Below are 25,828 nucleotides of genomic sequence, written 5' to 3'. Positions count from 1 at the left end.
TTACTGAATTAAGAGCTGGGGCTCCTCGTAGCTTTTGCCCGCCCATTTAAAATAGCTGAATTATCTTACTAAATTAAGTAGTATACTAAATACAGGAAATCTGTACCTATCTTAATTATATTTCACTTTTATAGCCCCAACCACGAGGGAGAAAAAACGGATCGCCTCTGGTGTACGCATTGGTTAACTGGATAAACTGCAAGATGTCGGCCAAATTTTGGGAAAGGATCACTCCACGAAACTCGAAATACGAGCTATTAACTTTGCTCAAGCTGAGTGGGGTTGAAGATTGGGCCAAATTCAACGCCAATAGCTTTCTCAGATGAAGGGCTTCGTTGTTATAGAACTCCCCCTGTTCTTTGGGACGCGTGTCCGTCGTTATCTGCGAAATATGGTGCTTCCACGTGTCCCTGTCGAAAGTGGTCTCGTACAATTTGGCCAATCCATTCGCCGAGTCCCTGTATATGGTGACCATGTTGTTTCGCATGTGGGCTACGTCCCACAGGACTGGGAAGTAGTTGGATACCTACTACAGAGGCCGCATATTGGCCCTGCCCTGCGTGACGCCCACCACGTTCCGGGCTAAGCCGAGGTTGAGAATCGAAGTAACACGAACGAGATTCATTTATTTCTGATACTAGAGCTTTTTATTTTCCATATTCTTCTTCGATTCATTTGAGTTGATCAGTCAGCCATTGGTTACATTCGTCCAGCATCCACTTCCTCATATCTAAGAAGCGATCATCCTTTTTGCATTCCTCTAAAGCCAGGAACTTTAAATTATACTGCACTATATTTACAGCATACTATTTATGGCATGGTAGGCTGATTTTTTTTGTGCTATGGTGCACTTCCATAGTATCTAGAGTCCATAGCGTTCATAGATTTAAAGCCCAGTATCGATAATCCATCCTCCTCGCCAACGCCAACATGGATGATGTTGCAGCGAATTACTCCTTCATACTCCTTATTCTCAACTTCTCCTCATCTATCTCCTCATAGTCCTCCTCCTCATATCCCTTCTTGGGAGCCAGAAGTACAGTCTGAGTTACCGCATCTGACTTGAGCTGCATTGGCTGGTTTTCCACTGCAAGGGCTTTCTTTCCTATTGCGTTACACCGTACAGAGTTTGAACCCCCTTTGATACAGTCTTCGATCAAGAGAACGGCTCCTAAAGGGTGCACGCTTTGGTGGAAATTATCACCAGTGTTTTTTGTGCTCTGTATTTTCGAGCAAGGAAGCATCCTCGTACTTCTGGTGCTTATACTCAGAAGAAAAAAAGAGGAAAACCATCTTAATATTCTAGCAACATTTATTTACTTCCCTCCACGATCTCCACGAGGCAACCCAATCCAAGCCAATTCCATGGAAACTTGAAAGACGCAAGAAATGATAATGAGTAATTACGACTAAAGTGATTCATAATTCCACATGATGAACATAAACATCAATCGCAAATTGATGCTCTTTCCGGTCGATTCTCTACATTTTATGAGCTCCGACCATTCACACCCATTCATTTCAGAAATACTGCTCGTTAGGTCTGCAATCAGCTCGTTTCGCAAGTGTTTGGATGCGATATTGATTGATTTTATGGTTTATGGGGTACTCAATGGTTCCTCAAACGGAGTGGGATGGCGAGCGGCTATCGGCTTTCGGGCCAACAAATTTGTGGAAAAACTATTGCCTAGGATATTCCGGGTCGATGGGAAATTTGGGAAAACGCATTGCTCATCTTATTTGAACGGATCCAGAGATTGGGAGATGGATCGGCATCGGCATCAGAATGACATCATCTTCCGCGTCGGCATTGTGAATGAAATCAATCGCATGAATGACCTAATAAAATACAGCAATAAATTCCATGAATCAACTACAGTGGAAAATTGCAGTCTATAAAATTCCCAATGCACGGGCCCCCCGCTGCATAGCCCGCACCACATCACATGAGTGTCGCCGGGTGAAAGGGTGAGAGCACGGACTCGGACTCGGACGCGGACTTGGACTGGGGCACATGGCAACGCTGCATTTCATCAGAAACAGACGCGGTGTCGCCAGCCGCCAGCCGCCAGCGGAGGCACAATCGCCAACATCATCACCCCCAATCAAACCCTATCCGCAACCCAATCCCTATACCCATTCTCATCCCCATACTCCACACATTCTCAATTAGACGCTTAGCATCGGCAACGGCATCGGCATCGAGTGACGTTGACGCTATGTTAATTAATCAATGGAAAATGCCGTTTCTCTCTTAATCACTCTTAAATGGTTTGACACCCACCCAACCCAACCACATAGACAAACACTCGCCCACCCAACGCCCACCACCCAACACCCACCACCTAGCCAACAGCCAAACCATCGCTGATTGTCTGTGAGTTACGCATATTCGGAAATTGAAATTTGTTTAAATCATAAGACCCATGTGATCTTTGATCCGATCCGATCCGCAGCAAAAAAAACACGTTCAATAATTATATTCTTCATTTTCAGACCAAAGACCCAGAATGCAGAATGCTTCTGCATATTTGAAACCCACACTGCAGGAAATACTTACGTTGAACTCTCTTCATTGAATCAATCACCTCAGCCGTAGTCGATACGGTGGGTGGCCCCACCAATCCATCGATTACGCATCGGTTCCTGCGGTTTTAGTAGTTTTATTTTTGGCTTAATTCGCCAATGTTTGTTTGTTAATTGCCCGCGGCGTTGGCTTCCTCGGCAACGACGCTCTCGGCGGATAATTGGGGGGAATATAACAATTTCGGGCAGATTACTCATACGCCCGGTTGTCCACTTTGCTGTTACAAGCTTGTAAAGCGCCAGGGGCCAAACGAGTTTGGGTCTGGCTCACTACTTTTATGTACTCATACTCGTACCCTCCGACTCGATCGTGTCCTCCTGCCCATGCTTTTTTATGCGTTTTTGATGATGTGTGATATATGGACACGCAATGAAATGGCAAACGGCAGCAGAGCCACAATTATTATGCAAATGCGACGTTTTATTTTACGAGCCATAAAAAAAGAGACATGGCAGAAACATTGTGTGTAGGCAAATAGAAATGGCAGGCAAATTAATTGAAGCTAATTACAAGACAGCATCCAGGAGGTAGAGGTGGAGGTGGAGGAGGAGGAGGGGGAGGCGGAGGCCAAGATTACGACCACTTGGACCACACGTGCTGCTGGAACTGATGACGGAGATGGAGATGGAGACGGAGATGAAGCCAAAGCTGTAGCTCGGTCTCTGGCTGGGGCTGGGGCTGTGGGCACCCGGAAGATGATGCGGCAGATTTGGTGCTGCCGACAGATAGTTGGCCCTGCGTTGATTAAAGCAAGTTGCAACAATAAATGCAGTTTCATTGAAGTTAATCAGCCAAGGCAGTCGCTGAACTCGCCTCCAGCCACCAGCCTCCAGTCGAACAAAAAACTACACAAATTAAGACGAAGTGAAGGCTATCGGCGCAGCTCGAAGATACAGATACCCTTGCAGATCGATTGCTCAAAATTATACCCTCACAAATATCGCCCAATATCTTATGATTCAATTCTATATTAGGCTATAACTTTGAGGAGGAGAAGCTATATTCCCATTTTCCATACTTCAGAGTGATGCTATCTTTCCAGGCAATAAAAAGAATGATCTTTCAGATATATTGCGATTTGAGAAACCAATTTTAAACGAAAAATCATTATACTCTTTGAGAGGGTATTACAAATTGAATGAGGCGTGCGAATGAGATGGTTTGCTGGGCGGAGGGCGCTTGAAAGAGGGAAAGTAGGGGTACTCTTGCAGGGTCAATCTTTAGCATATCTTTTGTTCGAACTGTGAGCGGTTGTTTTTCATTTGATTGGAATTTATCGCTCGCCGCTTGCATATTTATGCTCTTGTCAAGCAAATTACATCTGCCAGGCCCCCACCGAACCACCAGCCAGCACCACCCAGCACCAGGCAGCACCACCCGAAGGGAGCTGCGACTGCATTAAGATGAGACAGACCGATAATGACATTTGTACCCATCCTCCTCGCTGTGTTGTCTGCCATTTGAATTGGAATTGAAATGACTTTGTTGCAATGTCGTTCAACAGTCGAGCCCCGGATCGAGGGCCAATAAATAAAGTCACATTTGCAACTGGGCGCCGTCAAAGAGCAGAAGAAGATGATGGTGAGCAATGGGATCGATGGGGCCAAAAATCGATGGTGACAGCGACAGAAGCTTTCCACAAATTCGCAGTAAGATCCAAACGCATCGTGTAAGTCTAGTTTGCAGCCTATACCTATGAGAGGGCTTCTTCAGGTTTCCTGGAAAACCGAATCACACAATTTGGCTGATGGCTGATGGGAAACCCATCGTTTTTCGAATGAATCGAGCTGAATAAAAAAAAACATAGTTCGCGAGCAGGCGAGAAAGGGAAAGCCCAGAGAAAGTTTAGACGCTTTGAGTAGAATAGAGCCAATAGAGCCAAATCTTAGCTCAATTACGAGTACAATGGATGGCTTAACTTTAATTTATATTCCAATAAGGCAATGCCTACTCTTTGCGTATGATTTGTAGCCGAAAAGGCGACAATTAGTAGGCTGTGGAATCGATTAAAAGCTGATTTTTGAGCACCAAAAATGTGCTACAAAAATATTGTGTGAAATATTCAGTTCACATTTATTTCTCACTGGGTCGAAAAGCAAATGAAAAATACACAAAATACACTTTTTTTTGTTTGACATTTTGAAATGGGTAAGTGTAAATATTCCAATGATATAAATCCAATAATAATGTTTGCAAAAAGCTTCTCAGTTTGCTCATCTGGGAACGCCACTACCACAACAGTTAAATGATTAATAATAACGTTGGGTTTCCATAATGGAAAACACTACCCTACACTCCTACTCATGGCTACATTTGTTTAATCGTTTCTTTAACATGGGTAAGTGAAATTATATTCGAGTGAAATAAATATAATGATAATTATTGCAAAATTTCCTAAGCATCCCCTACTGATGGTGGAATTTGTTGAATCGTTTATTTAACATTGGTAAGTGAAAATATATTCGAATGAAATAAATATAATGATAATTATTGCAAAATTTCCTCAGCATCCTGCTCGCATCCAACAGCGCGCTACCAAATTCTACACGGGATGGACACCCACATAGACTTCCACATAGAGGACTACATCTTCCTTTGCGGCTGGACCGCAAAGCTAGAGGATACAATACAACTTTTATGAAATGCGTTCTTGTTATCAATAAATAAAATAGCATTTACTATGAAGTATTTCTCTATGGGTTTAAGAGATGAGTTGTTCCGAAACTAAATGTTCTATGTCGATGACATATGTTTCCATAGCTACTGAATCTAAGGCTATTCGTTATCCAACAGACATCGTTCTCAAGAAGCTTTCTCTGCGTTTGTGTTGTTGCTAGCGAGGGGTTCGGTTCAGTGCTCGAGGGTTCATCGTAACTCATAGAATCCTCACCCACCCGGTGGGACATGCCTTTCTTGCACTTTTTGAACTTGTCCGATGGCATGAATGGAATTTCTTTGAGCCCCGTGCAACCCATAAATGTTTTGTTGACCCCTAAAGTGGCAAAATGCATTCTAAAAATATGAAAATATGCAGAAGGAAAACGGTGCTAATGGCCTTAAGTGCACCACGATCTGTGGCCGATCGATCTTTGGCTTTCCGCACCGCCACTTTTCCACTCTGCCACTTTTCCACCGGTGCAGCGCGCTCGCTGACGGCGACTGGCGGCGTACGTGCGCTCGTGCTTGGACAGAGCTGTCCCACTTGAGGCCACTGTACTTTGCTTTTTCCCATTGTGTCAATTAGAAAACTATCAGCGGCAGATCGGTGATTGGTGATCGGTGATCGTTGATCGGTGGTCCGTGGTCGGTGGGAGCCGGTGGGACGGCTGACAGCTGCATTTGGCCAAATGCCGATTGGTCATAATTTATGCAGCGATGCAAATATTTGCACTAGGTGACGATCAATCCACTCCAAGCCGATCCGATCCGATCCATCCGTCCATCTATCTATCCATCCATCCCAGTCGGACTATCGATCACCCGGCCACAGGCGACCGAGGCGGACCAACCCCGAGAAATGTCAAATAAATAACCCAAACAGGCAATAAAAATACAAGACGGAGCGGAGCGGAGCAGGAGGCCAAGGAGGAGCCCTCGAGTGGAGGTGCAAATGTGGGCACTTTAATGAAAACAATAAATCTTCATCACATCACATCTCAGCGAATCGATTCGATTCGCATCGAATTGAAACGGAGAACGGAGACGCAGAGCAATCAAGTGACCAGAGGCGTGGGAGCGTGGGGGATTTTTGACTGACTCCATTTTCAAAATGAGAATATATGACAAGAAGCAAAGCGAAGAGGACATCACTGGTACTCTCTTTGAGCGATTCTGTTTAGATCAGACTGTCTGATCGGTGGATAAATGATATGGATATGCCATATATTCACAGGGAGTCGTATAGAAGAATCGTGACAGAATCCGACATGACCTGAACTCCTCTCTGGTCCCTCCTCCATTGCATTTTCTTTGCACTACGCATCTGCAACAGTTGATTATTTATTGAGATAGAAGTGCACTTGTAAATTTACACAAAACGAAGCTCGTCAATTTATGGCGCTCTCGACACCCCGGATACCTACCCCACTCCCCCGTGGCACCTTCACCGCCCCTCTGTCACCAGAAGGCAGGAAAATTGAAACGGAAGCACAAATTTTGATTAATTGAAATGGAAATACAAAACAAAAAAGAAAGAGATACAAAAACAAAACAAAAGTAAAATCCAGAGAGCCAGAGGTGTGGGCGTTGGAGGGGCAGCCACTCACGTAATTGGTCCCAGGGTGGGTGTGTCCATCTCCGCCAGCGGAGCAGATCAGCAGAAGCTGCCAGAGGGGCAGCATTGGCGTCATCGCCCCGCCACTGACGCCAAAATAGCCAAGGGGGAGGGGGAGGGGGAGGTGGAGGAGGAGGAGGCTGTTGTCTGTGCGGCCGCTTCTGTTCGATTTTTGAGTTGTCAGCCAACGATTATGCAATTTATTTTCATAAGTACGGGGCCCCATTCCAATTCACATCCCCCATCCCCCATCTCCCCACCCCATCCCCATCCGCATCCACCATCAATCCCCAACGCCATCCCCAGAGCGATGAATGTGCCCGCCAAGGTCGCACAGTCGAATGCAAATCCATCGATATTCATTCCGGCATTCATCGCTGGGTCGTTTGTCAGTCGAGGGGCAGTAGAGAATCTCTCTCTAATTGAAGAGACCTGAGTTATGTACCGACCATTATCGTCGCTTATCGATGAGATCACTTCCCTTCCCAATAGTGGCGGAGATAGCGATCTCCGCTGCGGACCTGCCTCGGGGGCGTTATCGATACAAGCCGATAGCCGCTAAGCGATCACACCTCACACCTCATGCAGGGTTTCGGGGTATCCACCACACACGTGATTTTCATGTTTTCGCTGACTTATTTATTGTTTGTTGATGGAAATGCGGGTGTGGTCACAGTCACGGTCCCAGTCCCGCCCTAACCCCCGGGCACGCGCCCACACATCCCAGACGGGAGGGGGTGGAGAGAGTGGGGAGGGGAACGGCGAGATGGCGACAATTGGCATTCACCGTCGCAATTAATCATCATCACCGTCCGATTGACAAACAAACCAGAAATAAATCAAAATCAAAATCAAGACCATAAACGACAAAGGCAGCAAATTGCATCGGCCGAGCCGCCATATACCCATATACTCGTACTCGCACTTAGAGCCCATGCCACAACATCGAAACAATTCATCAAATATGCATACTCACATAAGTAAATCAATCAATGGTTATGGCTATGGCTATGGTCCCCTCGGCCCTCGGCCCTGGCCCTGGCTCTGGCTCTGGCTCCGGTCCCTGGCCGCTCTGGTATTCCACTTCCAGAGAACGTGGCTGGCCCGTCGTAATCCTGCACGGGGTGCAACGGGGCAAGCAAGTGCAAGAAGTCCTGCCACCACCAGATGACGCACGTTTCGCGGCACCGAGGAAAAACCCGACCCGGGTATGATTCCCGAAAAATAAGAAAAAGAGAGACCAACACAATAACCGATTGTTGTCCATTATTGTTGGAACATGATGATCTAGAAACGAGAGGTTCTCCTCGCATTATTCTCACGCATCCGCTGCGACCATATGGGTTGAATCTGGCGGAAATTCCCAGTGACAGGTAGAGCAGGTCGATGTCGATCCAGGTCCAGGTCCTGGTCGAGGTCCCGGCCTCGGATCCGAGCACGGACTCGGATTTGGCTATCGCGGCGGCTCGCAACGCCCGCCAAGAAGCCAATTTAAATAAGCAGCATAAACAAAAGCGACAACGTTTTATGACCACCTCACTCGTGGTCCTTTTTCGGTCCCTGGATCGGGTCTATGTCCGTGGCCGTGTCCTTGCACAGGGTCCCGATGTTGCGCCAAGCCAACCGCACAGGTTCGCCCGCCTGCCAGTCGCTGGGCTTTTCCCACGCCGACCGACATTGCCCATCGCTTATCTGCGCCCCTTTTATGAGGCTGCATCTGTTTTCGCACTTTCTGTTTCGCCTGATTCGGTTTTATGTGGTGGGAATTTCCGTATTCCCATCCTACCTGTTCGACTGTCTGTCTGTCTGTCCGTGTGTCCTGAACTCTGAACTCCCACCGAGCATCAGAGGAGGTTTCCATATAACTGATTGAATACTTGATATAATAAGAATCCTATCTAGGTTTTTTGGGATGGATGTAAAGCCACTAAATTCAAATGATTTGAATCTGTTCCACAAGGGTTTGTTGCGGGATCAATTGGGATCTAGGGTTAGAGATCATAAAAAATCAAGATCCCTTGGATTTGAATTGCATTTTGGGCTGACTTCAACGCCTTTCTGTGCACAATTCACGGATCTCCTTATGACGGTAATAAACAAGGCATAAAAACTACATCTTATAGGTATATTACCACCGTTCGATGCAATTCCATCAGCTCTCTCTATTTTGGGGATCACTTTATCCCACAACAAGGGACAATCTTTTCAAAAACATGCTATTTGGCTTGGCTTTGCCTCTGATCCCCCAAACGCAGATCTTGTCAAGTTTTTCGTTACCTGAACTATGGAAAATTCGATCTGGAATGCGTAGATGATTTGGCTGATCTACCGATTGATATAATCTCTTTTGTCTATAAAACAGCCCACACCAAGATTCAATCGAAATCCCCTTGTGAGAGACCGATCGGACTTTTATGATCGATACCAAGTCCATGTCCATGTCGATGTCAGTCATCCATTTGTGTTGTGTGTTGGCTTCTAATGCCTTAAACCCAAATCCATTTCAGCCTTTGACCATATAATCCAACAGATACATCATACATATATGGCACTTGAAAGCACCCCGTCTGCATGCCAATCCCCATCTCCATCCCCTTCCCCACCTCTGCGATCGCACTTGTCGCTGGCGCTGGCGCTGGCGCTGTCGATGGCGCCGGCGCCGTCAGGGTCGTCAATTTTGAGCGACATCTCGTATTGGTAGCGAAATACGAATACTCGTACGATACAGGCACACAAATGTGTACATAGTATACAAAGCCCGAAAATCAAACAAGGGAATTATTTTGGTGGGGGGAGGGTCGAAACTATAGGCGCCAGACGGGCATTAAAAAAGAAACAAAACCGAAACGAAACGAAACCAATGAAATAAGAGGAAGGAAGCCAGGGACAGACACAGGAATTGGCAGAGTGAAGCGGGATCTGGAATGGGGATTGGTATGGGGAAAGGCGCATTTCCACATTTGTTTATTGTTGAGAACGATTCGGCTCCGGGTTCTTCGGGATTTAATGGCTTTTTTTTTTAGCCAAAAGCAACAACAGCCACTGCCACTGTCTGGCAGCCTTAATGGCCGAGATATCCAATTAATGCGATTTACTGGATCCGTTTTTGCATTTCGCACTGACTTTACGACTGCGGATATTAATTAATTTGTCTATGCGGCTCTTCGAGATGCGAATGGGAATGGGGATGGGAAATATCTGAGCAGAGCGATCGTGTTCTCCACCCAATCCACCGGGCAGTCCAATCCCAGTCAATGCCATTAATGTGGCCATAAACCAAATGCTTTAACGTCTATAATTTGTCTGCGCTTCGCTCCTGCCCACGCTCCCATGCGATACCATCTCACCCACTCTGATCCACCTCCGTTCCGCTCCCCTTGCTGTTCGCCTTGCTGTTCCCCTTTCTTTTCCCCACTCGCACCACCGCATGATTCATGAAAGTCTAAAGAGCTAACTAATAGTCGAAAATTTCATTAAATTTGCGCTTCTTTTTTTATACACACCCGTCTATTATTTATAAATGTTTGCTTCCAAATGCTGTTTATAAAGCAGAACAGAAATTTCTTCTTTGTCTTATCCGCTTAGCCGTTTTCAAGGAGAACAAGGGAGATCTGTTGGAGGGAGAGGAATACGACTAGGCGATACCCTATACCTATGTATACCCTTTAGGCACTAAAACAGCTGGCACCCTATTGGGAAAGAGCGAGTAACAGAAAAGGCGAGCCATACCCTTCTCAAAAGAGCTTCTACGGGTCTCATGCTTGAGGCTTTGGATAAAAGGATGTACATACAATGTATTGCAGCGTTCATTGGGCGTACGAGTCGATCAACATTTTATACTCAATTGATGCTTTGATGTGGATCATTCCTCCCCAACGATCTCCCCCCCTTCTCCATTGAGAGAGAGCAACACTTGGTGGATCCCCGTCTCGGAGATGATTTTCTTCGCGCAGGCAGTTCCATGACACCCATTCTGAACCCTAATGGGTAATGGGTACTAAAAAAAGAGTTAAACAAAAGCGAAATTGAAATGAATTGAAATTTCCTCCCATACCCAGACCCCAGACCCCGAGTGAGTGTGTGTTTGTTTATGGGTGTACGCTTACGAGTATGGATGGATGGATGGGTGTGCGGGTGTCCGAGTGTGTTTGGATGTCGTTTCGCTTTCTTTGTGGGCTGATGCCTTTTGATTTCGCTAATCGTCTCTACAACAACCAACAGAGAGATGATCTAATTATTGACGCACGAGTCCACAATGGGCCCACAACAACAGCGGCCCCAGCAATCAGGGGGAAAATTGAAAACTGAAATATTGAAAAGGCTGAGTAGGACAGGCGGACAGCCAACCCACAAAAAAAGCAATAATATTGCCCGCGAAACGAGCGAAATCAAAATCATTATCCCAGTCATTAGCTCTTTAGCGAGTTGTTGTTTGTCGCCTTGTTATTTTTTTATTGTTCGACGGCTATAAATCCGCTAATGTACTTATGCTCCGCACATCTAAACGGGCAGCAGCGCCAGCGGCAGCGGGGGCCACTGTGCGCGTTTTCCCAGCGCTTAAAAACGCCTCCAACTCGCGGCAACCTTCAACTGCTGAACTTGACGACCTCACACAACATAAACAGTCATCTCCAGATAGAACCACACCACACACAGATACAGATACTCGCGCGAGTATGCCTGTTAACATATGTATCTACATATGTAGGGGTGTACGCCGCCATATGCATATACATATGTACCTAATATATTGTATCTATCGCCCGGAATTGGTTCATGGCCGAGGGTTGGCCTTGCCAGCCAGACAGACAGACAGATTCGACAGACTCGATCGACTATTTTGTTGCTCCGCCAAAGATTTGTGGTAAACAGTAAAGGGAAATAATGGGAACAATGGGGAAGCTACAGCCATTTGGGGATTGAAGGGGATAAGACATGAAGAAAATGCTTTCTTTCTGCTTTATCATCTTCTGAAGTACTCTTTAAAAGACTCACATCTCATACATTTCTGATTCGCAATTATATATATAGAATCAATCCCATGATTGGCATTTATTAATTTCTTCCCCATATCCGAGATGTTTAATTCGGTTATATAAAAGAGAGTGCAATTTTTAATAGCTAGAATAACTCTTAAATTGATTGGAAGTCATTAATAGATTAATGTATCATTATTCCTAAAACGACACTCGCATCTTAAAATGTATATTATTCCCATCGGGCTTGAGGTTCCGACCATCCACTCACAGACACGAAGATATAGTCACAATTAGGGATCGAACTTTTAAAGGGATCAATGGGATTAGTGGGTTTCAGGATAAATATTAAGGGTTATTAAAGGCCGAAGGTTATAAGCTAGCCTTAGAAGACTGTCTCCTCCCAATTTATTCACCAATATCCATCTATAAATTGGTATTTTCGAAATAAATTAGAAACTATGGATGAATATTTTATCATTACCATTGCCATTGCCTTTCTCATTCCTGATCCTCCTGATCCCCGGTCGTGGAGTGCAGTTACATTTGCTGCCTATTTGTCTCTCCCACCTGGCTGGCTCCACCTCCATTCCCATTCCCAATCCCAATCCCATTCCTCTCTTATCCACTCCCCCTTCTTAGCCCCACCCCCTCGTATTGGCCTTCTTTCACCTTGGCTACGTGATGCCATGGCGTGATCGTGTAACAATGCGAGTGATTAGTACGCGCCGGCGTTCAACATGCGCAATCCGCCGATGGCAGCGAACTTTACCTTTTTTTTCGTACCTGGTACTCTTCCATAGAGTATATTTCGTTTGTTCAGAAGCAGAAGGATACGTTTCGGAACTTTTAAAGTGTCCAAATTGTTGGATACCTGAGTGTACCCTCTTACAATTTTGGTAATATGAAGACGATCGTCACAGACACAGAATGGGGAATATTATTTGTATTCAGTATTACCCGTTTGTATTCAGAATTACAGGATGGTTCCCGGGTATCTGAAAGTCGGCAGCTTATGTCGATTATTTCATTTCGATTCGTTGTTGTAGCTGCAGTTTTTTTCAGATATTCTTTCCTTTTTTTGCAGCTTTTGCAGTGGCCTTTGTTATTGCTGTCTGACTGAATGTCTGTGGCTGGATGGTCGTTGGTCTGTTGCATTGCAGCATGCGCCGTGTACTGGAGGCAGAGTGAAATGATTTAGTGTGATTTATCTGCGAATTCCTTCTTTCAATCTCTTCTCACGCCACACCACGCCATGCCACGCCACGCCACGGCACCGCACGGCACGGCACAGCCCCGGCTCACAGGGGCCCAGCCAGGAAGGGCCTTTGGGCTCTGCTCTGCTCTGCTCTGAAGAGATTCAAAAGATCTGAAGCTGAGCCTGAGACTGAAGTGGAGTCGGGGAACAGAAAGGGGAACGAAAAGGGGAACGGGAACTGAGACAGAGGCAGAGGCAAAATGCCACGCCCCTTATGTCGACTCTTTGTTGGGGAAGGTGTTATAAAACTGATAATAAAAATTATAAGCTATGCCCCATAAATTGGCATTTAATAGTTGAAATTTACACTGAATTGACAGTGCCTCACAACAGTATGGAAATGGGAACTGGGAACCGGGAATGGGAATGGTAGAAATACTAAATTATCGTTCTTTCGTCCGTTCGGCTGTGGTGTACTCGTATGAAATATGCCTGGTCAGGTAGGTCTTGGTCTCGGTCTCGGTCTCCGTCTCGATCTCGGTCTCCACCATTCTCGATCCTTAATGCAGGAACCACCCGCTCCCGATGATCAGAGGAGGATCAGAGCCCAACCTCGATGCCGATGCCGAAGGCACTCGCCGCGATTTATGATGCATCATTATACGAATTTTTATTATGGTTATATTTTGATACGCACTTCAGACGAATCTCCTACATTAATATATGCACGTACAGTGCGTGTCGCAGCTGTAAGACTGGAAGAGATAATCCAGAAAATGATAAGAAAGGAATGGTTGTTAATAGATAATTCTTATGGATAAAATGGAGATTCTACATAGCGGCTCCCTGGTCATCATTTTCAGGGCCAATCCATTTAATTCCAACCTTCCAAAGGGAAGCCTTAAAGTGCCGCTCTGCACTGTGCTCTCTGAGTGGGGGAGATCTTATCAGCTGTTTCCGACTCTGAGGACGAGGACTCCATGCCGGTGCCTCGCTTTTGGCAATTTATGTAACCTGGCAGTGCAAGTGCCAGCCGCCAGCCATTGCCCCCCTCACTCGTGTAGAGACTGCCAGTAACTAACTGCTGCCCCTGATCATCATAATCATCCTCATTACAACTGATAATGCCAACAACAACTTTATCTGATTCGTGTTGCAATTCCTGACCTCGTCGCTCGTCGCTCGTCGCTGTCTTCTCCATCTCCTACTCCTACTCCTCCCCTACTCCATCTTGGGTTCATTTTGGGTTGGTTCTCCTTCTCCGTTATCGAGACTGTTTCGTTTCGTTTCGTTTCGTTTCTTTGGCTGTTTATCTTGTTTATGGCTGACCATCAAAGTCTTAACACATTTTCGGCTCTGTTTGTACTTGATTTTCTTTATTTGGGTTGTCTTGGCTTGGCTTGGCTTGGCTTGGTGTTGCTGTTGCTGTTGGTTTACTCTTGTTCTGGGTCTTTTCGTCGGGAAACCGTAACCGTAACTGTAACTGTTTCTGGTGGTCTCTTTTTTTTTTGGTGAGGGGGGGGGGGGGGGGGAACCGAAACTGTTTCTGGGAGCAAGTGTCAATTAGCAAGGCATCCGCTAATAGAGTACTTAGACTCAAGGGCCATCCAACGAAAATTGCAATTGGGCAAGCGCCTGGAGTTGGATCTGGACGTGGATGTGGACCTGGGTCTCAAGTTAATCGCAGTGGGGCTCAGTGACATGGCAGTCCCCTCCCAGATTCACTGTCAGACAGGCAGGCACACACGGAGTGGCGCAGAGTGGCGCAGAGTGGCTGTTGTTGGATGTATTAAAATTCCAACAATTAGGGAACATTTCACATGCCTTTCTAATAGCCAACAACGTGCTCGTCAGAGCCCCAGCCAGAGCCAGAGCAGCAGTAGCAGCAGCAGCTACAAGAGATGCAACAAGTTGATAGCCAAAGCTAGTCAAACCGCTTTGCTGGGCACTCACTATGCAATTTCATATGAGTTGTGCCGCAGAAAAGGAGCAACTTCTGCCACATCAGGAACAACAAAGGAACGGCAACAACAGCAACAGCATGTTGGCATGTCAATAATCTTGTACTAGTCAAGTTGGAGAAGTTGGAGCTGGGGCTGGAACTGGAGCTGGGACTGGGACTATGGATGTTGATGTGAATGTGGATGGAGCTGGTGCAAAAGCAAAAGCAAAAGCAAAAGTGGCAACAGAAGCAGAACAAGTTGACAGTCAACGCAGATGTTGGGGTAGGGAGCGGGAAAATCCGAGAGCCCTGACACTGGACGGATCTCACGGATCTGTAGGACTCATCCGACCCGGTTTCGGTCACTCGCCATCGGAGTTGAGCCTCGTGATCGGACGTGACTTTCCACTTCCGTTTCCAGCTGCAGAGCGCAGAACATAGAACGCATCGCCTTGAATCGAATCGCATCGAAAACGAAATCCGATTTGCGGTAGTCCCATAAATTATTTTTGCACTCTCGCACAATCGGCTGCCAGTAAGCTGCTCCTACTTTCCCTCTCCTTGTTGTGTCACGAATTGGGCATCGGAGTCGGACAGGGGCAGGAGACACACCTCCCCACCCACACACACACTGTACGCATGTACGTGCCGAGTACAGTGGGCACGCATTGCAGCGACAAAGACATGAGCAAATGGTCGATGCGTAAACTACAGCCGAGAGTTTTCCCTGGAAGGTAAACGAATCAGGAATGTGGCTTGCCTTGGCAACAGGGTGCTTAGAGCGCTGTCACAAGGTGTCCTGATCTGAAGGATGATTTATTTTTGTTTTCTTTATTCCTAATGGAATGGTTTAAGGTTTGCACTACATTCCTCTGGGAAGCTCTCTAGGAAGGACTACCTTTTAAAGTAGTATTTTGATATCTCGCATTTCTTCGTGAAGTTCGTGCTGGCCCCCAAACGCGATCATGGATCTCATCCCTAGCACGAGACGGTCCGACAGCCGTCGCCGTCTCCGGGCTTCCATTCCGACAGCGAGACATTTTGGGACGCGGCCAGCGAAGTGACGTGAAGGTGGCAAAAGCCCGAGCACTGTGCCAACGGCCCTCGCACGTTCCACGCTCCATTGACAGAAAACAAATTTGCATTTGCCAGGAAAAAAGGCAGCGACATCAGGCCCGCATAGACTACAGATAGAGGCACATAACACCCATATAGTATATATGTATATACATATATGGTAAGTCACGGCTAAAGTTGGACCAGAGACTATTAAACAAGAAGGAAGATCGAGAGGGACTGGGTACTGGGTACTGGGGACTGCCGCTAGTGTGCGTAACATTTCCTGATTATTCATTCATGGAATTGTATACAGAAGTCACGATTCATGGGAAACACTTATGTTCGATTGATTGAACGTCAATTGCAGAGGCCAAGGAAGTGGAAAACAGGGGGTAGAATATAGAATAGATAGAATATCCCCCCCTGTTTTAGCTGTAAACTACAGAATCCAGAATATCCCAAGTGATCTCAGCATTGCACTTATTTGCACTCAAATTCGACATTACATTACGTATACGGCACCGACACCGCTGACACAGTCAAACATTACGCATACGCCGCGTATGTCACCCAACACAGAACAGAGTGGGAGTGGGAGGGGGAAGGGGTCAGCGAAGAACTAGAATTTAGAAAACACATAAATAATTGCCCAACAATTTGCGCTGTCTGCGCACAGATTTTCACTGATTGGGCCTTCTCCCCGTGGCCAGTGCCAACAGCAGCCGTCCTTCCGCTCTCCCCTGGTCGTGTCTCGCTGTTATCTCAGCGATGTATCTGCGGTTTGGTATCTCGCAGATACCCCGAGGTGCTCCTCTGTCTGCCTGTCTGCCTCACTGCCTGCCTGGCAGTGCTCGTGCTCGGGCATTGTCTTAATTATCTGCGGATTTCGTGCTCATGCCGTGACTATCTATCGCTGCCGTCGCCGACGCCGCGGTGGCTTGACTCGACTCGAGTCGACTACTCGATTTGATTTGACTTGACTCATCGCCATCATCACCTCGATTCGCATCTAGCTTTTTGGCTCTCCTCGTCCTCAGTTGGGTCCTCGTCCCCAGCATTCCTATTCCTCGTTCGCATTGCCATTCCCATTCCCAGTCCCATCATCATCATCATCATCATCGGCACAATCAGCGTCAGCGTCGCTTCTATTTTTCTCTCGCAAGATCACGCGCCTCTACGCGATCGCTGATAAAATTCAATGTGCATGCCCTTTCGAAAGGTATTTGGGGATTTGCACCAGACACGCAGAAATATGTTCGATATGTTCCTCTTTTTGGTGCAAGATCGGACTGGGACTGACTAAAGAGATCATTGCGAAGCGATCGATCTGCAAGGGTATTAAACGCTTCGTCCACCGAAGCTGACAATGGATCTGCAGTGTGTGTGGTGTTTGGTTTTTCGGGTCGGGTCTTTGGCTATAGTTATAAACATTTTCATTTGTTTAGATTGCAATAATTTATAGAATTTGCATTAGGCATCGGGGCCCTCGTGCGGTCTCTCGCTATTGCTCCCCGATTTATGGCGATCACGGGAGACGTTCACATCGATCGCTCCGATTCGGATTCGGATTCATATTCCGATTCCCCGCCCTGTCTCACGTGCTGTTATATTTATGATCGCGTGCTGTTTGTTTGCTCCCCCCTCCGGGCCCCTTCCCCCGTCCGACCATCCCTTCGTTGTTTGTTTCCTTTTATTGGCGTGTGTTTTGCTTGCGAGTACCTCGGGCATGCCTCTTGGCCAGGTCTCACCCACCCAAAGGCGATAATTGATTGGATTCCCTGCTGAAATCGCAGCTGAAATTGGCGCTAAACGAACCCGTACCCGTATCCGACTGCGAGCAGCTAAACAAATATTTATGGGGTCATTCACGTTTCTAGCGAGGCGCCCAAGAGAAAGAAGTCTGTTGCGATAATTAGTTCAACTACCCTGGCAGAGGATATAATGTTTAAAAAGAGCTCTTCAAATATCGATACCCTATCGCTATCAAAGTTTATTTTGCAACTCTTAGCCTAGCTTCTCCGTCTCTGGAATCATGTCGAACCCCGTCAAATGTTCCTCATTTGTTAAGCTCAAAAGTCGAGACTGGGACTGGGACTGGGACTGGGCCTGGGCCTGCCCTGGGCCTGAGACTGAGACAGCACCAACAACGACGTCGGATCGTGACAGAATATGAATTGAAAGGGAAACCAGATTGTTTGTATGCCGCAACGAGTGTGTCTGTGTACATTCCGGGCTGGGAAAATGTTCTACAACTTAAGCGGGAATTGCTATTTTTAGACCGCAGCACTTACAAAGTAACTCCAAATATATATAAACAAAAAATAAAAAATAAAATAGCTTGGCCAACAGTTAAATGCCCCACACTCTCCTGCTCTCTCCGTCTTGATGGATCGATCATCGCTGGTCTGACTCTGACGTCAGCAATGGCTGCATCGATGGCAGAACCGATCTCGAAATATGCCAAATATTTGTACGATTTCACGCACATGGAAAGCTCGAATTTCATCTATGAAACATCGAACATCGCACATCGAACACCGATCACCCAAGATGGCCCGGCCTGTCCTAGGTTAGTGCCTGCCCGGCGGCGAGTGGGTGAGGCCTCACGCCTCACTAAGCATATCAGCACATCGGATCGGATGTGGCACTGGAACTGGCACTGGGCACGGCTCTGGAGCCGATCTGGATGGGGGTTCCACTGTCAAAGGTAGAAAAGAGCAACCAAAAATGGTAAGAGGCAACCTGTGGGGAGTCGAGTCTGAACATACCCTTGGAAGTTTATCAGCTAACGTATCACAAGCTCACAAGGTAAGAGGCTTTCCAAAGAGAATTCCGCTAGATGTGACATCAGATGAGATAAGACCTCCGAGAGAAATAACACCCACAGCAATGTGGCGGGATACCAGATTCCACCAGGTGGTGCAAGCCTCACTGGAGAGCTCACAGCAAGTGTTGTGCTTCTTCCTTCACCACATACTTATTCACGCGTTTCTCGATTCAATGCTGTTGGAGGCTTTTTATGGATATATCGATATGTTTTTCTGGCAACACTGTCACCGCCGCAACAGCACAGCCTCCCTGCTTTCCGCTGACAGATCAGCTGTCCGCCGTCTATTTTGTGACACGATAGAGAGAGAGTGAGAGAGAGAAAGAGCGGTTGCGGGAGAGATCTGCTACTGTTGCTAACTGTCGCTGCCGCGGTCGCAGCCTCTGCCTCTGTCTCTGCCTCTGCCGTTGTCTAAGTCTATGCTCTAGCAGCGCGGGCCAAACTTCAGTTCGACCGAACGAACGCCGCTAGAGAGACGCGCGCGCGCTTCTCACACCCGACGCCGACGCCCGAACCGAGTCGAAGCGAATCAACCCGAACCGAAACGGAACGGAAGTCGAGACCGAAACGAACCCGAACCGCAACGAAAACGAAAGGCCGAAGCGGAGCCGAAACCGCCATATTGTGTCCTGTTCAGAAAATGCAATAGAACCGTAAAGAACTCGCTATCGATATCGATCGATAACGACAGAAACGCGCGCGTTCAGCGACGCAGCAGAGATCCCAAAACCGAACACACATTTTTAGAACATTTTCGAAAAAAACACTCTTTTCGTTTTTCCAATGTGACATAGTCGTGCCATTTGTGTATGTACCTGTATCTGTTTGTGTTTGTGTTTGTGTTCGTGTGTATGAGCAATGTTTTTTCCGGCACTTACATCAACATTTATGGCTTTAATTCACTTCAAATTGCTCTTAAACGATATGTTAAGTGCCAGAAAAATATGACATATGCCTATTAGATATGGAAATGGCAGAACATACGAGCATACGAACATACATGTGGGGTGCGGGCTTTCGCTCTTATTACTCAGCGCACACACTGCGTTTCGTAATATTGATTCCGACAAAAAGTTAAACAAAGCTGAGCGATTGGGAATATCGTATAAGTAGGGCTCATTCATTAATGTATGCAATCTGGTAAATTATCAAAAAGGACAGATCTGTTTCATCATGAGAGATACAATTTCGTATCGCACTTTACTGCACCTCCCCCGTCCTCGCCCTCTCCCAACCCGCTTTGTTGGCACTGCCGCCACTTTCGGTTTTAATGATCGCATCGGAATGGAATGCCGCCAAGAGGCCAATTCCAGGCCAATTCCAATCCAATTCGAAACCGATCTTATCCGATCCGATCCCGTATCAGTTCAGTTCTGTTCAGTTCAGTTCGGTTCAGTTTGGAAAGAGCACGAAGACACTTGCATGGGACACACACCCAAAACGCGACAATTACCCAGGAATGGGGCTTGATTTCATCCCTCATTACTATGTTTAGACCCGACTCTGATGCTAAAAAGGGCGGACCACAAACAAAAAACGAAACAAAAGCAAAAAAAAAAAAAGAAAAAAAGATTGAAAAAAGACAAATCAATCGAACGACGATCGATTCGGACCAGTTCCAGCGGGCGGTGAGGTGCTGAGGTGGTGAGGGGCCAAGGTATTGGTGGGGATAGATCGGTCTACTGTATGATGAAATTTCTGAGCGTTTGAAAAGCAACAACAGCAACCATTTACAATTCCAATCGAATGGCAATTGTTGGTGACTTGCAGCATGATTCAAATTGAGGGGAGGGCGTGGTAGGGCGTCAGGGGGTACTGGGGGTGGCAGTGGAGTAGGAGGTGGAGGTGGTGGCGGTGGAGTAGGTACATAAATTGTTAAAGCCGATGACGAGCCATCGGTATTTGCTATAAGCATTCTCTTGATCGATTGAAAATCGTAGACAGAAAGACAGAAAGAGAGAGAGAGAGAGAGAGGAAGAGACAAATACACACAGAGCTGACAGAGAGCCGAGACAGACGAAGAGACGGAAAAAGACAATGAGAATAGTAAGAAAATGCAAGAAGGTGAGGAAGTGTATTGCAAATCATTCCAACAAAAAATATACCTCTTGAAAAAACGCTACAGAGACTTGACACCAAGAGAGTAAAGAAACATGGAGAGAAATGCACGGGAAGAAGAGGAAAGGAGAGTCAGAGAGATAGAGAGATCACTCCACACGTGTGACTTAAAACAAAACAAAAAACCTCCCAAGCAGCCGTCCAATCAATTGATCAAACAATCGAACTCGCTTCAAGCTGCCGGTCGGTCGGTGGGTCGATCGGTCGTTCGATCGATCGCTTGATCATGAAATGGAGACAACTAACAACTAGTTGTGTAGCTGTTAACTGCTTTGCGGCTCTTGGCCAGTTAGTCCCCTGTCGCCGGCATTGCTACTTACTCGCACTACCAGCTCAACGGCCACTGACGCTTTTTATGGCACCAGACGACGCACACATGACGTATACGCGATATTTTTGGCCCACAGCAAAAGAGAGAGGAAACAACAGACAAACAACAGTGAGAGACAGCGAAAGAGAGAGAGAGAGAGAGTGGTAGAGGGGTAGAGACAAAGACAGAGAGAGGAACTCTCTGTTGCTATGGAGGTAGAGAACCATTATGGGGTTACCATGTCTATAAATAATATACACTCGTGCTTATGCAGGGCTCTACAGGGAATAACAATGTGAACTTTCAATTCCAAGGCTTTCTTTCCAGAAGTATCATGGAATATTATAGGGGACAATATGTAATAGAATCCCAAATAAAGTACCCAACTGATCCAGATCCATTTCTAGCTCTAAGCCAGGCTCTCAAGTAGTCACCCTTAATCGTTCGCATACTTCTATTCCGTTCAATCATCTGTCTTTGTATCCTTCCACCTCTCCGTACGACCATCATCATTCATAATTGGACCTTATGGCTTGGATGACCATCAACTCAATTGGAAATGCAATTCGAATACAACCAATGTGCTGTCTCTATGTGATGGACACTATGTTCTCTATCTATCTACATACATATGTGTTGTATTTGTTGTATATGGTGTGTGTGTGTGTATTTTCTGTTTCACTTCGCTTCTTGGTGATATCTTTCTGTGTGCGTTTTACGTTTGCCATTGCCATTGCCTTTGCCATTTTCCGTTTTCCATTTTCCATTTGCCATTTAAATGAATGTGAGCAATTTGGTGCCGAGCTGATGTTTTTGTGATTCGCTTTGATTGGCATCTAATTTATGATTGACAGTTACAAACGTCTCGCAATGAGCCTACCGCAAAGCAGAGATGCTGGTACGGCGGAGACCAGCAGCCAGCAGCCATCAGGCAGACCTTATGGCTAGATATCGACTTAGCTTAGCCCGGGGCTTGTCAATCAAGCCATTAACTAAGGCCTCAAGCATCTTGATTTACGTAGTGGGACTGCTGGGTACTTCGCTGCTGCTGCTGCTGCTGCTTTTGCTGCTGCTGCTGAATGCGGTTTGGAAGCTCTGACACCTTGACGTTGCATTGTCAAAGAGTTTCACACTCGCTAGCACACATCCACCTACACATACAAATCCACATCCACATCCACGGACGTTACCTGGCTACTGTTCTATCGGATTACGCGGCGTATGCGCAATGCGTTTACATTATCTATCGAGTAGTGCACTCAATCGAAGCAACCCATGGCCTGACTGGTGAAGTGTGCTCTAAATAGAGCAATGACATGTACATACGGGTACGGTTACGGGTACGGACACGGGTACGGACACGGGTACGGATACTGGTACTCCACCACTATTTATGTAACCCACCAGAGTGGACGACTCAATCTGATAAGCGAGTCTATGCCATCCTCTTGATTGTGCGCTCCCTTAACATTTGCTTGCCAATGACCCTCTATTGAGGGATAGAAGAGTAGCGCATATAGCAGGGGCTGGGGGTAGGGGTGACTTCTAAAACAAGATACTCCCAATTCTATATCATCTCAAGTCCGTCGGAGATCACAAAGACCGGGCAGACTCGTCGTACTTTTCTCCGAAATGGAAATCATATTTTCACTAACTATATGCTCGCACAGATCGTTCAAATACACATACCTATAGTACATACATATATACTGTGTTGTGTGTGTCATGCTGCTGCTATGTTGAACGGCGTCGGCGTTGACGTCGGTGCTGGCAGTGCAGCCGCAGCCGCAGCAGCATCAACGTCAACGTCGACGGCGCTCGCTAAAACTACATAAATCAAAGGAAAAGCAATTTTCTGTTCTCTGTTCGTCTAGAAAAGCGTTGCTTTTTTGGCTTTTTCCCTGCTTTTCCGCTGCTTTCCCGCTGCTTTTGTTGGTGATTGTTGATTGGTGTCGTTGGTGTTTTCTGCCTTTGCTTTTGCAATGGCATTTTGTACGCATGTTTCAGACATTTAACATTTATTTTTTTTTTTATGTAGAGACAAGCGACAGATATCGTTCATATACGAGATATACATACAATATACATATGTATGTACGTATGTATATGCATACAATATTGTATTTTCTTGGTAGCACATCTGTGTATGGCGGGGGGAGTGGGCTGGGGTGGCGAGGGGAATATATATTTATTTGTTTGCGGCGGGGCCGTGAGGCCAAAACATTTATAGGAATATTTCGAATTGCAGACGACGACGACGACGACGACGTCGCTGGTGGCTGCTCTGCCAGCAGCGCATTAAATGAGGCTGAAGAAAAAAAAGGAGCATCAAATAGGGAACACCTCATTCGGGGAACCGCATTGATGCAGGGTATACCCTGAAAATGATTTATAAATATCAATTTAAGGGAATATTTTGTATTATGTTTTGATATTGGTATTTCTTCCAACAAAAACTCCACTCTGCTCTGTTCTAGACGAAAGTCTAATCAACAAAAGATGTTTCACGATACTGACCGACTTCCACCTTGATACAAATATTGAGGCAGAATATACATAAAGCAGGTACAAGAAAATCTGTACGAGCAAATGGTTAAGTTTGGCAACAAAATGACTACAGTCTATGAATCTATTTCCATCATCAGAATTCTTTTGATGTCAGAAGTGCCCCAACAGAATAACATTATTGTTGTTATATTATATATTATGTGATGCATAGAAAACCCCGTCAAAAGGTGATCTAGATGGAAGCCAGTGAGTAGGGTATACAGAGCCCGAAGGATTACTTTTGGGCCTGCTCGTAATTCCACAAACATCTGAAATATTCAGATGGAAATGGAAATGCGGCTGAAAGCCAAGGCATAATGTTGTCGCTGAGTTTGTTGTTTGTTTACTGATGTTGTTGGGTGGCTCTCTAATGCTTTTGGTATTTCTGCACTCAGAGAAAATGCGAGCCATTGGATACAACGAAAGGTCCACGTGAATCCAAGCAGGCCATGGCAAAAGTATCTCCCCCTTTCTCTTGGTGTATTGTGTGCTGCTCTTCTTGCTGCTGGTGGCATCTGTCTATTTTCATGCATATTATTTCATACGGGGCTTACATTTTGTTCGTATTTTATGCTTTTAATAAACCAAAAACTATTTTAATTTGTTTTATTTTTATTTCGAATGTGACAGAAATTATTGTTAACGATATCGCGCGATTGTTGTTGTCTACATATTGGATCGACTGGCGCTATGCTCTGCTGTTCTTGTTGTTGTTGCTGCTGCTGCTGCTGCCTTCGTGTTGATAATGAAATCGAAAACGAAAGCAAACAAATTAATTAACTAAACGCCCCTCCGCTCCCTGCCCCTCCGCCAAAGACCACTCACAAAAAACCGCAAAAATTTGGTCATTTTGTTGGTTTTCTACAGGAGGGTGGGGAGGGGGGGATTGAGTCCGCAGACATTCGCATTCGCATTTCCAATTCATATTTCGTATTTTTCAGCTTGTCATATTTTCTCACATTATTTATTAGCAATACTTAATATATAGTTCATTCTTTGTTGCTGTTGCTGTTGTCTGTTTGGTGCCTGTTCTGGTTTTTAATTGCGCTCACACGTGCCCCGACTCATCGCGAAGAACACGACTGTAGTATGCATACCTTATATAATGATGTATGTATGTACATATAGTGTGTATCGGCCATAAAGGGACTGACTGTCTTGTGTCTTGTGGCACTTGTGTCTCCGGCCAGCGGTCTCGAAGGCAAATACTCGTAAACTCTTTAGAATGGTCGGGAATGCCAAATACTCTTACCAATGGCCAAAACATCCACACACACACACACACACACACACACACACACAGACGATTTCCATCGTTTGATCAATCTTTGAGGGACCATGGAATGCAGTCGGTCAGTCGTTGGTTGGTTGGTTTTTTTTTTGGTCGGAATTCCAAGATCGTTTCATGGGTCTCCTATGAATACTTCTATGATTATTCCTGACCATCATCATCACATGCGTGTGCGGAATGCGTGTGCTCATGAGCGATGGGGATGGTGATGGTGATGGTGATGATGGTGTATACTGGTATTCGAATCCATGAGGAAAATGAGTCTCTAGTTTCTGAAATCTGATGGAATCTGACCGATTTTATTGCACTTTATTCGAATATGTCCCAGAACCTGGCGTATGGGCGCGAAAAGGATACACGAGGGTAATGGATGGTTAAAAATGGAAATATCCACCAGATTTGTGTCCTTTCCTTGCTCCTCTGCTATAAAATGCACCCTTGATGCTTGAGCACCCCTTAAAGGAAAAACCTTCTAGTGTTCAGATTTGTTTTCCCATTTCAACCATTTGCAATATCCTCCTTCCGTCTCATTGGACCTGAGCGTACGATTGGCGCAGACCCTGGCCCACACAAACAGTGAAAGAAAGACAGAGAGGCAGAGGCAGAGACAGGGACGGAGAGACTGCGGGTAAAGGACGCCCAGGTGAGAAATTCACGCCCACGCCGCCGTCAGCAGAGAAATTTGCACAACCATCCGTGA

General features: G+C 46.1%; 1 long non-coding RNA gene across 1 annotated transcript; it reads left to right on the top strand.

Annotated features, from left to right (window-relative positions):
- The first annotated feature begins 4,623 nt into the window (after positions 1-4,623).
- LOC108150969 lies at positions 4,624-5,265 on the top strand. The gene is made up of 4 exons (XR_001774704.2): positions 4,624-4,735; positions 4,788-4,925; positions 4,987-5,033; positions 5,095-5,265. It is a non-coding gene; the product is annotated as an uncharacterized LOC108150969 (long non-coding RNA).
- The last annotated feature ends 20,563 nt before the right edge of the window (positions 5,266-25,828 follow it).

The sequence above is a fragment of the Drosophila miranda genome, chromosome XL (genome assembly GCF_003369915.1).
Source record: "Drosophila miranda strain MSH22 chromosome XL, D.miranda_PacBio2.1, whole genome shotgun sequence".
In the NCBI taxonomy this organism is placed as follows: domain Eukaryota; kingdom Metazoa; phylum Arthropoda; class Insecta; order Diptera; family Drosophilidae; genus Drosophila; species Drosophila miranda.
The sequence above is the reverse complement of the archived record's forward strand: the minus strand, read 5'-3'. Positions and strand labels throughout refer to the sequence as shown.